General features: G+C 41.8%; 1 protein-coding gene across 13 annotated transcripts in view; it reads left to right on the top strand.

Moving 5' to 3' along the window:
* ZNF644 (zinc finger protein 644) overlaps positions 1–16,211 on the top strand; it is a 74,322-nt gene that overhangs the window by 25,443 nt on the left and 32,668 nt on the right. For 4 of the 13 annotated variants that reach the window (XM_059854213.1, XM_059854203.1, XM_059854211.1 and 1 more), the window contains exon 1: positions 2,823–2,968. The exons of 4 other annotated variants lie outside the window; for them this stretch is intronic. The gene's annotated coding sequence lies outside the window, so the exon portion shown is untranslated. Of the gene's footprint in view, positions 1–2,822; positions 2,969–3,112; positions 3,263–3,892; positions 4,056–16,211 lie in introns of those variants that run through there. 5 more of the 13 variants (XM_059854214.1, XM_059854210.1, XM_059854217.1 and 2 more) reach the window with 4 other exon arrangements.

Below are 16,211 nucleotides of genomic sequence, written 5' to 3'. Positions count from 1 at the left end.
AAGTGTGACAACCTTAAAATAATTGTGTGCAATAAAATATATGATTTTTCAGGAAGAAGCATAGGGCTAGTATTAATATTTGCTTTTTCACATTTTTATTATTTGTATTTTCGTTTATGTGGAGCACATATAATGTATGTGGATTGCACATGATGATAATGTTTCTTTTGTTTAAGAGCAGTGGAAAAACTGTCCTTACAAGCTCCAAAATAATTAGAACTCGATTTTATAAATGTATATTTTCAGAAAACAAGCTTAATTCTCAGAAGAATAATATTAGCACTCATTAGGGGACTGAATGCTTTGGGGTACTGTTAATGAAATTCATAGCCTTCTGCCTGTGGGCTATCAGTTTGAATTCAGTCTAACTCAGTGGAGATTGAAAATTGGCCTATTTAATGGCCTTTTAGTCATCTCTAATGAGTTGAGTTTTGCAGGTCTCAGTCCCGGAACATAAACCACTGACACTGCCTTCTCCTAACTGGCAAGCTCCGGAGAAACCCCTGAATTTAATGGATTTTGGGGAAAATTAGCCTCTGGTACCATGGAGAAAAAGCAAAGAAAGCAAAAGCTGTGATAGATGATGGTTACATGAGCACTAACACACAAATTATTTTTAAATGTGGAATTTATAGTGATATATAAAATTTATAAATTAGCAAATTAGCTGAGCATGTGACATATGTTGCCACACAACTATACTGATTGTAACATGACAAAGACTCCCAAAGGGGATATCTACACCTGTGCGTAAGATCATGACAACACATTAAATGTTTAAATGCCTCTGGGATTCACTTTTGTCAGAAAAAAATAGGATCAGAACAGATATCTAGTTATCTGCAGCTACAGAAAATTATGCTGAAAACAATTATAACCTAGTGTGCCTCCATTACTTCACAGCAGTCAAATTCTTCTATATTTTCCTTATACATATTGAAATTAATATTAAAAACCATACTAATACCATTTCCAGGATCTTGTAGAGAATATATGCCACTTTACTTATCCATATTGCAACAGAACTGTTCCTAATGTCTAACTAAAATTTCTCAGTACAATTTAAAGCTGTTGCGTTGGCCTTGTCTGCAGTGGACTCAGTGAACAATGGATTTTTCTCCCAATGCTCTTTTATTCTCTAGACTAAAAAATCCCACACATTCCTATTTTCAGTTAGGGTCACATCTTTTAAAATGGTGACATTTTCCCCCTCCCTTCCTTGTACTTCTACTGGACGTTTTTGAAAGAAGTTTTTCTTGAAATGCAGAGGCCAAACCTGAGCACATAGATGAGGCTTCACCAGTATTAAAGATTAAGAACTCTTCCTATGTCCTAGATATGACAGTTCTGTTTATGCATCTCTCTGAACTGCAGCTTTCTTCACAACGGTGTGACATTGTTGATGCATGTTCAGTTTGCGATTTACTCTGATCCCCAGCCCCTTTTCTGTAAACCTGGTGTTTATTCATCTGTTCCCAGTCTTGCAATTGTGCAATTGTTATTTTCCTGCTTAAATGTTGAAGTTGGCACTTGTATTTATTCAATTGCATCATATTTCTGCAACTATTTTTTCAGGAAGGTTTTGAATTCTTTTCTTCTGTAACATGCTTCCAGCTCTGCCAGTTTGGCATTGTTGGCAAATCCAATCCATGTAAACTGTGTTCTGTCACATATATAATTAGACTTGGGACCACAGTCATGGCATACCCACCTCCAGGGAGCCGTATTTGCTGTCCTGCTATTTGTCATAGTGAAACGTTGCTGATGTAATTTTGCACCTCTGCAGTCATTTCATTATGTTATGTCTTTTGCTTGCTCAATTTAGACTTCTCTGAGATGGTGTCAAAAACCTGACTTAAGTCAAGCCATAACCGAGCACTACTCACATCCAAGGCCTGTTACTCTGTCACAGCTTGGGACGAGTTTGGCTCGATCTGATTTTTTTGACAAATCTATGTTGCCTGTAACTTACCACTTCATTAGCTATCATGTACTTAAAGATGGGTGATTATTTGCTTCAGTACTTTTCTGAGAATAGAGGCTGGAATGATTGACAGTGCTTGGCTCTACCTACTCCCCCCTTTTGAATTATATCTGCCGTGTTTTTCCTTTTCCTCTTCCTCTCTCTCCTGACATCTGTCGTGCCCCTGAGCACTCTGACCACCGATCACACCTCTAACGTTGCCTTTATCAGCTTCTCACTCGAGTGTGAAATCCCCCGGGCCCGGCAAGTCTGAAGGGAAAAAATTAACTCATCTAATCAGTCTCTACGCCCTTAGCATTCTCCCCTGACTGCAGGAGAATTCCCTCTGTGAGCCGGGGCTCGCTTCAGCAGCATTAGTCTGAGGAGAGAATGGCACCGAACGTGTCTTTTTGTCACCTCAAGGCTTCTCGCCCTCCGGGCATTCCCGCTGCGCTCAGGTTCCCCGCGCCCCCGGCACCGGCCGCAGTATCCTGAGCCTGAGCCTGCCTCTGCCTCCCCGCTGCCTCGGGAACGCCCGGGCGCACATCCTGCCGCGCATCCTGCCGCACCTGACCCCCTTCCCCAGGCCTGTGGGAAGAGCAGCCCGCAGGGCGGGCGATGGCCGCGGTGGCAGCCGGCGCTGTGCGTCCAGCGCGTTTGGGGAGCCGCCCGGTAGGGGGCGGGACATTCCCCCCGAGCCTGGTGGGGGGGACGACATTCCCTCCGAGCCCGGTGGGGGGGGGCCCATTCCCTCCGAGCGGGCGGGGCCGCTCCCGGGACCGGATGAAGCGCGCGCCTGCCGCGGCGGGGAGGGGGCGCGCGCTCCCTGCGGGGGCAGGGAGGGGAGGCCGTGCGCGTGCGCCCTTCGCCCACCGCGGGGCGCGTGCGCCCGTGTGTGCGTGCAGACGCGCGCGGAGTGGCGGGGCGGTCGGGAGGCTTGCGCGATGACGTCACGACGGCGCGCGCAGGACGTAACCCCGGCGTGACGCACAGCCCGGCGAGCCCGTGAGTTTCCCGTTACGATTTAGTTTTTTGTATCGCGCCCCCGCCACCCCCCTCCCCCCCCCGGCCGCGGAGTGAAGGGGGAGAGCGGCAGGCGCAGGGCCCCGCGGGCCGGGGGGCGCGGGCCGGGGCCGAGCGGAGCCCACCCAATCCGGGCCGGGCCGGGCCGGCCGCCCGCCCGCCCTAGTGGCGGGTGGAGGAGCGGGCGGCTCTGCCCCATCCTGCTGCATCGGGAACATGGCGGCCGCCTCCGACCTGGTGCGGCACCGCGGCTCGGCCGCAGCCGCCCGCGCCGCGGTAAGTGGCCGGGCCGGGGCGGCGGCGGCGGCGTGGCGGAGGCCGAGCGGCTGCGGCAGGCGCTGCCCTCCCCGGCCCTTCCTTCTCCAGCCCGCCTTGTCGCCTCTCCGTCCCGACAAGCGCCCCTCGCCTCCTCCCCGAGCCGACGAGCGGCGTTCCCGGTGTCCCGGCCGGGCGGGACACAAAGGGCTGTGTCGAGGAGGGTTTTGTTCGGTCACATGAAGCGACGCAGCCAGTGAGCGCGGAGCGGGGAGGGGGAGCGGGGCCGCCGCCATTGCCAGGCGCGGAGGAGCTGGGCAACCCGGGGCCGCCGCTCGGGGCCTGGGGCCGGGCCGGCGGCAGCGCGGCCGCGGGAGCCAGGTAATGCCCCGCGGGCGGGGGCGGCCGGGCGGGACAGTGCCGTCGCTCGAGAGTGGCCGGGGTCACCCTGGGGGCCCGCAGGCGTCCGTGCCCTGCCGCCGCCCGCCGCGACGAGTCCCGCAAGGCCGCTTGTGCTCTGCCGCGCGTCTCCCTGGTGCGGATCCCGCCCGCGCTGCCCCCCTTTGCTGGCGGCCAGCCCGGGAAAGGTTGTGCTGCCGTCCTGGGACAGGGAGAGCGTGCGCTCCTAACCCTCCCCTTCGCTCCCTTACTTCTTGGCGTGAAGCAGACAGGCTCTGAAACGCCTGGTGTCGGTACAAAGGGCTGGCGAGTCCCCGGCCCGCCGCGGCGCTGGCCGGTGTGCCCTCCGGGAGCGGTGGTAGAGCTCCAGGCGCAGAGATGGTTTACAACAGCGGGGGAAAAGTTACCAGTTCAGGTACCAAAATCGTGTGTTCGGGCTCCCAGCAGCTTCAGGATCTGGTGGTTTCTCTGACAAAGTTTGTGTTACCAGCTTGCAGTGATGAGCATCATCTAGACAAATGGAACGGGTGTGAAATGTAGAAAGTTTTTTTCTTCTTAAGGCTTGTGTGTAACCTTCAGCCTGTTGGCAGTACCTCTGTCGTGGTAGTGTGGTCTGTAAACTGACAAGTCAAATGGTCATGGAAAACAAGTATGATGTATCAAAATAGGTTTTCATCAGTTCTGTACAGCTCTAGCCCTTTAACCAGAGCTCATTTGCAGCGGTATTCTGATTCCTGCCTCCCTTTCCAGCGCATAATTTAATTATGAAGATTGTGTCATGGAACTTTGCTTTCAAACGCAAATGAAGAATGAATGTGCACCAGATTTTAGAGTGAGAAGTCATTTCCTGTTGTATAGAGTAATGAATTAACACATTAATTAATTGACAGGGTTTTTAATACAAGTTGCAACATAATTTTTGGTTCAAATCATAAACCAGACTTTAAAGAGAAGATTCTTCACAGTGGAGGGCTTCAGAGTTTTGGTAACTTAATTCTTCTGTGTAGAATTCTTTACTACCTGACTCGTGCAAGGTTGGTGATTTGAGAACAGAATAAATGTACTGATCAGACAATGCAGGGTAAATCTGGGGAAGCTTTTAGTGGGTTACTTAGGTGCAGAGAAAATGCAGCAGTTTTCTTATTGGAGAGGAGTTTAAGCAGGGTGCATCAGAGCAGTGCAGTGTGACAATCCTGTTACACTGACTTAGAGCTGATGTTGCAAACCTGCTTAATGTAACTGCAGAGGAGTGTGGTGCAGAGTTATACAAGAAATACAGTGAGAATTGAAATTAATAATCTTCAGAATATCTTCTTAGAATAGTTTCTTCTGATATCTAGTATTCATTCCTACAGATTTAATTTTTACTAAAAAGACCTACCCAAGGAAGAGGAATTTTGTAGGGGAAAGCCCCCATAATGTCACCAGAGACTTGACTTGTCCTTTTACACTTTTTTTTTCTTTTGTTCTGTCTGCATGATTTTTTTTTAATTAAAAAAAAAGCCGTGGGTGAATATCACTGTAAAAAAAACCCCAAAACCAACCAAACAACCAAGGGTGTACTATTCTGACTTCTACCTTTTTTGAAGTTTCATGAAGTCCAGTGTTTGATTTATGCTTAGTAGCACCAGGAGGAATATGCCTAGGAAAGTCTGAAAGTTCTCTAATGCAAAAAGGTAGTTGAACTCTCAACAGGTGACCTGGCTAGTAGGAGAAAAAGGCACTGGAGCATCTTTGTGAGGTTATTTAATACAGAAAAGGTTGACTGAAGTAGGAGCATCAGCAGCTGAATAAACAAGATATTAAACAAGAATGGCAATGCCTTTGACTTTACCTGAATTTCATATGGACACTGAAGTCAAGGGTTGTTAGTGGAGTTTTTTGAGCAAGAGTTTGTGCTTAAGCTTGCAAGTATTAGCACAGCCTACCAGTGTCTATACTTTTTAAAGTCAAGCCTTTTCAAGTAATTTATGGAGTAAATGGAACTGAAAAATGAATAAAATTCTCAACAGTAATAAAGCACACACAAGTTCACACAGTTATTAGTTTCAAACCCTTTCAGGTTTTTAAAGCTCTGAGAACTTAAAACTGGAGAAAATACAGAATAGTAATGTCACTTGCTCAGCAGCTTCACCTGAAGTTGGTTTGAATTAAAGGTTTTTGAACAGCTGCTGATTCACTGTCCTCATATTTTTACATTTTCAAGCAACTTTTTATCTTTAGCAAAGTTCAAGTGATGTGGCTGAGGGCTGCCTTAAGATACTTGTTTTATTCCCTTTATTCTATTAGTGCTAAATTCGTTGCTCCAATGTTAGTTACTACAAGCCACATTCAATTAGTTTCCTTTGTGCTCTGGATTGCAGAGCATTTTGTATTATGTATTCAGAGATTGGGAAAATGACAATAAAATTAAACAATGCTACACTCATTTAAATCGATTTTGAGACTGAGAAAACTTGGCATAACCTCCAAAACCAGATTTGTTCAGATGAAAATAGTGTCCACCCTACTTCAGAGTGTAAAGGAATCCCTGGTGAAATGAACCAAAACCAGTTTGTCATCTCTGAAAATATATTTGTTGGTCTTCTTGAGCACTCTGCCTATAAGCCAAATCTATAATCTGATTTTTGTTAATTAACGTTTTTCCTTGCTGCATTTTTTTACCAATGTAGGTGTAAGTTTATATTGGTACTGAATAAAGAGCTTAAGTTACCTGTGGAAATTATGATTCTTGGTCACTCTGGCTGATAAACATAAAGATACTGTTTCAGAATGAGTTAAAGGATTTCCTAAGTTTGTAGTATCATGAAAAAATATCTTTTTTATGCCTAATTTAAAAAAAATCCCAAAAAACCCAGCCAGAAAGCTCACATAAACGTCAGTGCCTGTATACATTGTGTGCCTAGATCAATTAATAGGAACCTTTTATGCAAGCAGTGATAGTAGCCCACATTGTTCACAGAATTGTAGAAAAGCTGTTTGATGGCAAGGATGTGAAATGGCCATGTAAAACCAGGTGCAAATACTGTGCATCTCTATAGTGCAGTCATCCTATGGGATGTAATTTGATGCTCAAATCACGGTTCACCATCAAGAAAGACCATGTAATGAGTTTGCATAAGCTTCTAATATGTGTTATTTTCAAGATTTGAAAAAGCATGATAGGCTCTGTTACTTACCTAGTCTGCAATTCAGTGTTGTGTAGTGAATATTTCATCTTGGTACAAAGTCTACCCAGAATCTACAGGATTTACCCATAGTGGTAGAGGAGGAGAGCGAGCTTTTTTAAAATTTCATCGTCAAATACATTGTAAAATAATTTCATATAAAATAATTCCTTTTAAATCCAGTTGTGCTGCCTTCCTGTCACTGTTCAACTGTACACAGCAGCTGTTAGGTTGACAAAATGTTGCAGCCATGCCCTTACATTGCCAGTGAGGTTAAATGGGGGAAGACAATGGCTTAACAGTGTGTGTGTGTGTTCTGGTTGCACTAAATGTTTACTGACATAACAGGTCTGAGCAAACTTGGGATTACAGAGATCTCTCACTCCAGGAGAAGTAATTGTAATGCTCTTGGTATGGGAACTGATGGTTCATACTAAATCCAGATACTGGAAATGGAATTCTCTAATTGATGTTTATTGATTGATATTGAGTGCTTTGTCTTACGAATAATTAACTAGTTTAAGGATGATGGGCTGTTTAGTAATTTAGTATTTCTTGAAACTTAATCCAGTTTATGTGAAGCTCATGCTCAAATCAGAATAAAGGTCAGATGGCTGGGTTTAGGAATAATTCAGGCCCATTGCTAGTGGGTTGTAACTTTTCAGTATGCTGAATGCTACAAGTTAGATACTTATCATACTTAATTGGATTTTTTTTCTTCATAAAGGGACACTATTTTGGGAGCATTTGAATGACTGTATTTTTTGTTTGTCTTAAATGGCTACTTGATAATGTTCATTTTTACAAAGCAGTAGAACAGGAGAGAAGGTGCATTTTGGGAAACAGGATGGGAGGAATTACAGGTGCCTTATTGATTGGTCCAGTTGTAGTTGAAATCATGAATTGAGATCATTGTACCTTCCCTGTTTTCTGGACCATCTGTTAGCGCCCATTTGTAAAAATACTTTTCACAGCAAAGTATCTCTTGTGTAATTTACCTTTATTTATAGGCTTTTACCTGATGCATCCATTTTTGGTTTGAGTGAAAGACAAGGAATTCCTTAGCAAATGTAATCATTGAAATGTAGCAATGAGTCCCTCCTGCTTTTTCACAGAATAATATTTTGGTACATTGATGGCATTGAATTGTGCTTTATCCCATCTGCTTTCCCAGTGTGGCTCTTTGGTAGGGACAGGGCTGAGTTTTCCAGAAAAGGCATACAGCAGGAGGTCAGGTGACTGCTTTTGGAAAACTGATCCTTATGTCCGCTGGTAAAGCGTGGCAGCTCTGAATCTGCTCCTTGCTGCTGCTGGTAGGAAGTGGCTGCTGTCTGTTACTTGCCTGGTTGCAGTCAGTGGGTGATGGGTGGTGGTTATGGTTAGGGTTTTCATTGTTTTGGTTGGGGTGTTCTGGCTGATCAGTTTTTTTTTTCTATTTTAGCTTCAGTTTTTATTTTCTGGAGTGGTTGTCCTCTGTATATTTCTGCTGTTTGCTTCTGTTTCTACTCAGCTCTCCTGAGAGCGCTATGTGATACAATTTTTGGTGCTTACTTTTGGAAAGCCCTCAATGTTTATAACGTTTGTTGCCAGTACCTTTCTTCATCTTCAAATGTGGGCATATACAACAGTTTTGTGACTGTTCAGTTTCAGGAACTGTCTCAGATATTAAGTTAGTTTTCTGAATTTATCCTTTTCAGTCAGAAGAGTGTGGAAATTAACTTAGTTTTCTGAATTTATTCTTTTCAGTCAGAGGAGTGTGGTAATCTATAGAATTTGTATCTTAAAATTAAGCTCCCAACAACCAAAACAGTGGTGGTAGGTTGTTGTATTTATTATTGTGTTTATTCTTATGTAGGTCATTGTATTTATGCTTATAATAATATCTTCTATTCTTATGAATGTTCTTAGGAGCCTTCACCAGACACCAGATTCTGTGTTCTCCCTGTGATAATTGGTAGGGAGGGTAGAGGAGGGGTGTTTTTTCCCAACAGCTGTGTTTTTGTTGTTGCTACCCAGTCAGCTTGGTTTTAGAAACAATATTTTCAACAGAGGACAGGCTCTGCCTGCAAAGTTCCAGTGTAAATAACTTTTTTTCTTCACACAGAAGTGCTGGGGTTTTTGTTTTAATACCATAGCTGTGAGTGTGTCTGTGAAAAAGTCTTGATTGTGTGTGCTATCACAGGGAGTGGGAAGTGGCAGTTCTGCAGCTGGCTTCTCGCAGTTTTCTCCCACACTGAAGTGAGTACTCTGCCCTCTTTTGCTTCCTTTTTCATACCATGCTTCTTGACATATTGAAATCACCTGATCTTTTGTGTTCTTGGGCAAAACTTTGAGACTCTGTGGCACGTAATGAAAATAACTGCACTGTGTATGAATTGTAGTGAATATTAGCATTCTGAAATTACTTTTTAAACAGTTTCTCATTATGTAGAAAGTTGAGAACAAAATGACAGTTAAAACTCCCTAATCAGGTAATCAGGTAGTTATTAACAAAAAAAAATATTATGTTGTGGCAGTTTTTTTGCTGGGGTAAAAGGGGAAACATAAGTTGGGGAGACATGTGATGGTGAGTTAACCTAGATAAGCCACAGTGAAAAAATTGGAAGGGTTTGGAGCAATTACAAAATGGGAGGGAGTAGAACTGAATGTCTGGAATGCAAGCTGAGCTGAAATGCTGCAGAAACAGAGGTGGAGAGGTTGCCTGTGTGTTACGTAAACCGAAGAAAGCAGGTACTGTCCGTGGTCGTTCTAGATCTTTGCTTTGAGGAAACTATTGAGCATTTGTTTTCTTTAACTTGTTTTCATACAAGAGTGGTTTAGGATAGTGATTGGCTTCTTCTGTGTCCTTGTAAAGCCTTGACTGTGTTGGACAGTAGTGATTCAGGTGATGAAAAGTAGTTGACTTGTTGGTGAGCTGCTTTAGCATGGATTCTTAGAGACCTTTCCTGTTGTTAGTGTTTTGAAGTAAGTACATCACTAGTGGTCTGTGCTATGTTCCCCTAAATGCCAGGCCCTTGTTCCCAGACTTTGGAGGTGGTGAGGCTTGCTGGGGATGTTCAGTGTGATTCTCACTGCTGTACATGTGGCTGAAAGAGCTGGTGGATGAGAGAGATTTTCTTTCCTGGCATGTGTAAGATTTGGAGACGAAGAAGAACAGCTTGTCCTGAAAAAAACTGTTCTCCAGGTATCTCTCTCTACTGTAGCAGTAGGACTGCTATTGCTTTTCAATGTTTTACCAGCAGTAATGAGCACTAAAAGGTATAATGTATTTTTGCACAAAGGAGAGTGTAAAAATAGAAATGATACTTGGGATAAGCCATTCAGGTTCCTATATAACTGAAACGTCACAGTATTTCTAAAAATACCATACAGGTACTGTGATAATTCATTTTTAGAAATGTCTTTTAGACACTAAAAACAACTTTGGAATTTGCCTTCCATTTTTTTAGTCCAATGAAGTGTTACCAGAGGTGAGCAGAGATGACGACTTGTCTAGTAAGGAGTTAAGTCAAGAACAAATAAGCAGTTGTGTTTCTTTGTCTGTATATCTTTATAGCTATTTATCAATATTTGTATATAGACAAACAATTTAAAGTTGGAATATTGTGTTTTGGAACATCATACAAAGTTCAAATGAAGACAATACTTAGGATAATGTGCTGACATTCAGTAAAACTGAAGGCATCCGGGTTCTTTAGTCGTTTCAGAAGTTCAGCTATGTCCATTAGGAAATGAGAGAGCTGAGTTGATAGTTTTGCATAATTACTGCAGTATCACAGCAGGACCTTCCTTCATGTCATTTAGAGCATTAATGATGAGTTAGTTTGGGGGTTTTAGTTGTTTTGGGGGTTTTTTTGTGTCATTTAGAGAGAAATAGGTTTGTTTGACTTCTGCAAGGTGATTGCTTTGATCTTTATGATACTGGGTACTGTTTTAAATAAAGTTCTATTTAATATATTTCTAGTAACTTTGCTTTAGGTCCATCTAATAAGCTGCTCCTGAAGTGTGCTGATGCATGCTATTTTCAAAGGATGTAAATATAAAGAAGGGAGGATTAATTAGAGATCACCTGTGTTGGGGTTTCCATGATCTTCTTTGATCAAAGTTTTTTTCCAACTTAGTGCTACTAGTACCAGGAGCTAGGGTGCTTTTGTCCAAAGAAATATCTCTGTGGTTTCATTTTTGTTATGACAAACAGTTTTACCTTAACTTTCCTTCAGTTTTTAAAAGTAATTTTCCAGAATGCCATTTTCAGCAGGAAGGAGTGCTCTGGTTTTTACCTGCTTGAGGCTGTTCTTTTTCTTCATGTTTCCTGTCACTGTAGATTCATTAGCATTTCTTCCTGTCCTTAAAGGAGATTTTACCATTCAAAAACCAAACCTGTATGATCTTAAATCAGCAGCTATTTGAAAGAATGCAAAACTGTTAAAGTTACCAGTACTTTTCCACAGGACAATCCTATTAATGTAAAAAACCCACCTCACTTCTCAGCCCTCCCCACCCCCCCAAAAAAAACCCTGACCAGAAAACAACAAAAAAACCTCCACCCCTAAACCCTCTTGGCTTTTCAAGACCAAAGTACAAATCTGAGTGCTTTGTGGCTGCCTATACCTCATAAAAAAATCAAGGAAACAAATATCACTGTTTTCCTCTAAATGTCATAAATTCCAAAGAGTTTTCTGGTTCAAGGAAGAGCTTTGGTTAGTATATTCTGAAGGCTTAATTTTGGAGAAGTGGAACTGTTCTGTGCTGTAACTTCGTTTTCTGCTTTACTTGTTCTTGGAATTACTTTAGTTTTTTGAATCTGAGGATAAAGACAGGTTATTCCTTAAATTTTTAACAATCCCTTATGTGTTTCTGTACTTTTGTCAGAGTTCTGCAGTGTCATTCATGGCTCTTGTTTTCTCTGAAACTGTTTGAAGTAGGTATTAAGTAAGTTCTGAACTTTTTTATCAGAATTGCTTTAATTTAGTGTGCTTCCATATGTTGTCTTTGAACTTGAGGTAAAGTTATTCTTGCTCCTTTTATCCATTTTAACCAGATTTCATATTCATACATACTCTCTCAGCACTTAAGTATTGGTTATATTTTCTTCAGTGGAAAAGAGGAGGTCTTGAAATCTAACTTGTATGCTTACGAAATTCCCAATGATGATGAAACATAGTAGCTCTGGGGCCAGTCAGTAGGCAAATAGTCAGCTGTATTTAGGGGCCCAAAAGAAGGCCCAGAACCTCAGTTGATGTAGGACACTAAGCTTTTGGGGACATGTTAGTCATTGTGAATTTATGAAGCCTTTGAACAAGGTATTCAGAGGTTTTTTAACTGTGAATGTTCAAGACAATGGCAGGGTTTCCTTTATCTTTGGTGCTGACTTTGGTTTGTTTTAAGGAGCTTTGTTATTACTGCAAATAATGTAATCTGTTTACGTGCTAGAAGAAAATATTTCTGTCTTGGGGTTATGTCCTTTTTAGGGCGGGAAACATACAGGTTTCTTTGCTTCAATTGAAAAACCATTTCTATATTCTGAAACAGTAATGATGTGAATGACTTGTGCCATTTATACTCTTGGATTTTACACAGTCTTAGCCCATGCAGATCCAGTCCTTTCGTGCTATCCTAGTAATCCACTGTAGAGCATATGAAATAGGCTTAGAGTATCTGTCTTGTCTCTCCTGTTTCTTGAGCTACTTTTGAAAGTTTGGTTGGGAAACCTGCTCTGGTTAGGAAAATGGACAAATCAAGGACAGCCAATGGGCTGGATATGCACAGGTGAGGATAACTGGTGTGGCATGCTGGAAGTACCAAGTTTTTCCATTTCCCTTCGTGTATTTGGAAGAACTAATTAAAATAGCAAAATAATCAAAGATCTTAAGCTTTTCCCTGAAACAAAAGGAAGTGAATAAGTCCACAAGCATTTAAAGGGTTCAATGCTGAGAAGAAAAATATTAATTAAACCCTGATCTTGAAGTGAAGCCTGCATAGAACTGCTGCATCTTCTTGCAATCTTGCATGGAGACTCCAGAGATGTTTATTAAACAGTTTAGAAAGTAGACCTCAAGGTTCTGCATACCTTGAGTATCGAGTCCTCGGGGTAGATATTGAAAACACCTTCTTCATAGCAAAATGCTTTTCATGGAATAATTTTGTAGCAAAGGCAGTAACTTTAGTAAACTCTGTGACATTTCACTGTAGGAAACACTCCTGTATGATGAGTACATTAGTAATAAAGCTTGTGGAGCCTGTCCAATTGAACACAGCGATCGTGAATAGGAGCTTACGAGATGTGGATGCTGTGTCAGACCTGAACTGTGGTTGTGGTGCTGGTGGTGTGTGACTGGCTTGATTGAGTGCTCATGACAGTGGTCACAAACTACATTTCAAAGAGGGATGTGGAAGCATTTGACCCAGTTTGCTTGCCAGGTCTGGTAGAATAACCTCAGTTGTAAAATTACTTGTTCCCATTCTGAAAACACTAATGCAGCTATCTGGCATGAAGGTGTAAAATAAAACACTGCTGGCTAAATTATGTTGCATTGCCACAGCTTATCTAAGGTAGGAAATAGTTTTTACCTATTTATGTAGGCCATGACAGTGCTGGAAACTTACAGTGTCACCAAACCAAAAATGAACACTGAGCAGCTCAGCAAGGAATGGATTTTTTACTTTTTCAATGGCTATTAAGGTTGACAGCATATTATACCTTTCCTTCTCCACCAAAATCATTCCTTTGTTACCAAAAAGCAGGCTCCAGCAAAATAAAGGGAAGTCCTTATGCTACTGGCTAACTATATGTGGCTCCCTGAAGTGCTCTTTCATAGATTGTAAAGATTATAGCTTATATATCAACCCAATTAGGAAGCATTTTGTAGCTTCACTTCAAATCTGGTAAGCAGTGGCTGAATTCTGTTGTATGAAATATGTGTATATTTTATGTGGAAGAAAGATTTTGCTAGAAGACTGGCAGTGCTGGAATTTATAGTTTTAGGTGATTGGTTTGGAATTTGTATTTTTTGGGGACTGTTTTATGTGTTTATTTTCTTCTTGGAACATTCATTGTAGTCACAGCTTAGTCCTCTGATAAGGAGGAAGGCTGTTTGAGAGTTAGTAGTGCTGTTTACAGGGACTGATACTCAGGGTGTCTGTCCTCTGCTGGAAGGTACTGTCATAGGGATATCAGAGCTGCACCAATTCAGTGTTCACCATAAGCCTTCCTTCATTCTAAGTGTAAGCTCCTAATGAGACATTTCTTAGCACTTAATGAGCAAAGCTTTGTGAATACTTTTGAAAAGTGTGCGTGAAATCTCTAGGAAATTTTTGTTAGATTTTACATTTTCATGGGCACAGAAAATACACTTCCTTTGAGGCTAGGAACAGGAGATTCTCTTTCCTGCTATGGTCAGGAAATGTCAGAAATGCTGTCTAGACAGACAACGGCAGGCATTAGAGCTCGTGATCCCAGCATAGCTACCCTTTCAACTGGAACAAACTTGTGAGGAACTGAATTTGGGCTTAGGATCCTGTTTTGTAGGGGGTACTTATGTGTTAATACCAGTTCACTATTTCCTGCCATTGCTGTTACAAATGTTTATGTAACTTACTTTCTGGTCTCTACTGCTTTTTTTCAAACTGTCATGATAGCAAGAAGGGGAGATTTTTTGGTATTTTTTTTTTTTTTTTAAGGAAAGAAGAAAATAGTCATTTATCACTAATTTTGAGCTGTAGGATTTTAGGCTCAACCTTTTTTTGAAATCTGCATTGCAGTCTTAATTCAAGAAAGTGTTTCAAGTTTTGTCATTTTTAGGGCTTTAGAAACACAGAGAAGACTTGGAAATGAATGTGTCTGCCTTACAACGTAGAAAATTCAGAGATACTCAGAATAGGTCTATTAAGAAGTTGTTTTTGGCTCCAGCACTGGCTTTGGTGTTGTAATCTGTGTTCTGCGGGGGTTGGTGGCTGCAGTCGGTGCGGTGACTGAGGCGCTGCCTGCGGCTTGGTGATCCTGTGCTGGGCTCTGTGTTCTCAGCGCCTGCAGGTGACAATAATGAACTACAGCGCTGCCCTCCCCTTAAAGTATCCTTTAGTAGCAAACTGTTCAGTCTCCTAAATGTGGGGGTTGGGTCGTTTGGGGTTTTTTAAAAAGGGAACTGCCATGCTGTTACACTTCCATTAGTGTAAACTGAAACTGAGTGGAGTGCAGCGCTGGAGAGTGCTGCTAGGTGAGTACACTGGACTGGAGACGGTCTGGAGGGAGGCAGCTGGAGAGTGTAGCCAGGGAGGACCGCAGAGCAGTTTGCTGCCTTTGGTTTGTACTGGGGTTGCAGGAAGGACTATTGGCTTTGAGACAGTGTTAAAGCTGGAAAGAAAATGGCTACCAGAAATTATTGTTGCTACTGGAAGAACATGGCGTGATTATTAATGTGCTGCTTTAACTACTGTTAGAAATGTTGTGCGAGATACTGCCTTGAAGTAAAAATGTCATTACAGGGAGCAGATATTTTAATCCATTTAGATGTAATGGATATCATCAGGCATTTTTGGTTTAGAATGCCAGTCTGCTTAGTGGAGAAACTAATTTCTAGTAAATATCTTTTAAAACCTCATTACTGCCTTTTCTACACTAAAAAAATTGCCTAATGGTTTTAAATTTTAATAATAAACATAATGTCCTTATAAAACAACTTGCAAGAAAAAAAACAGTAACGAGATAGTATTTCATAAAATATGTTTATATGGTAACATAATTCTGGCTTTCTAAAATTAATCCCTGAGTGTTTTTTCTGCGTGCAGCAAAGCTTTTTTTTTTTTTTAAGATTTTTTTATATTTTGAGTCTGAAATAAATATGCCCAACCTAAATTCTGTTTGAGGATTTATAAATAAGGTTCAAGATATATAAATAAGGGTCAGATTATTGAGTGGAATCTACTTGGGAAACTGCATTGTACTTTGCTTGATAAGGACATCTGTGTATGCATTGTGTCATAAACTTCTTGCAGGTTTTCGTTTAATAGGTTGCAGTTACAATGAGGAATTTCAGAGTTACTTTGTGGAGTACACCAGGAAAGGGATATGTCAAGTTCAGTGAATGTGTGAATAATAATTTCTGTCTCTATCAGGATTCCACAGGTGGCAGTTTGAGGACAGGTTTGGTCTGACAGTAAACTGTGTCTGCTCTTCTTCAAAGTCCCATATGTATGTGTTTTATACCTAGAGAAGATCCCATTTTTCTGTACTTTCTTCATCTTTGTGGTTTTGGTTCTCTCTCAGACTTCTTTGACTGAAAAGGCACTGGATTGATTCAGTAAGAGGTGTGGCTGATAAACTGTTTACAGTAATGTGTGCCAAATATGCATAAGATAAAACTTGGAAGTTGTAGAAAAATGAGTAGTATGTGAAGACAGATGTT

This window comes from Haemorhous mexicanus, chromosome 9 (assembly GCF_027477595.1).
Source record: "Haemorhous mexicanus isolate bHaeMex1 chromosome 9, bHaeMex1.pri, whole genome shotgun sequence".
In the NCBI taxonomy this organism is placed as follows: domain Eukaryota; kingdom Metazoa; phylum Chordata; class Aves; order Passeriformes; family Fringillidae; genus Haemorhous; species Haemorhous mexicanus.
Note: the sequence above shows the minus strand (reverse complement) of the source record. Positions and strands in the feature narration are given on the sequence as shown.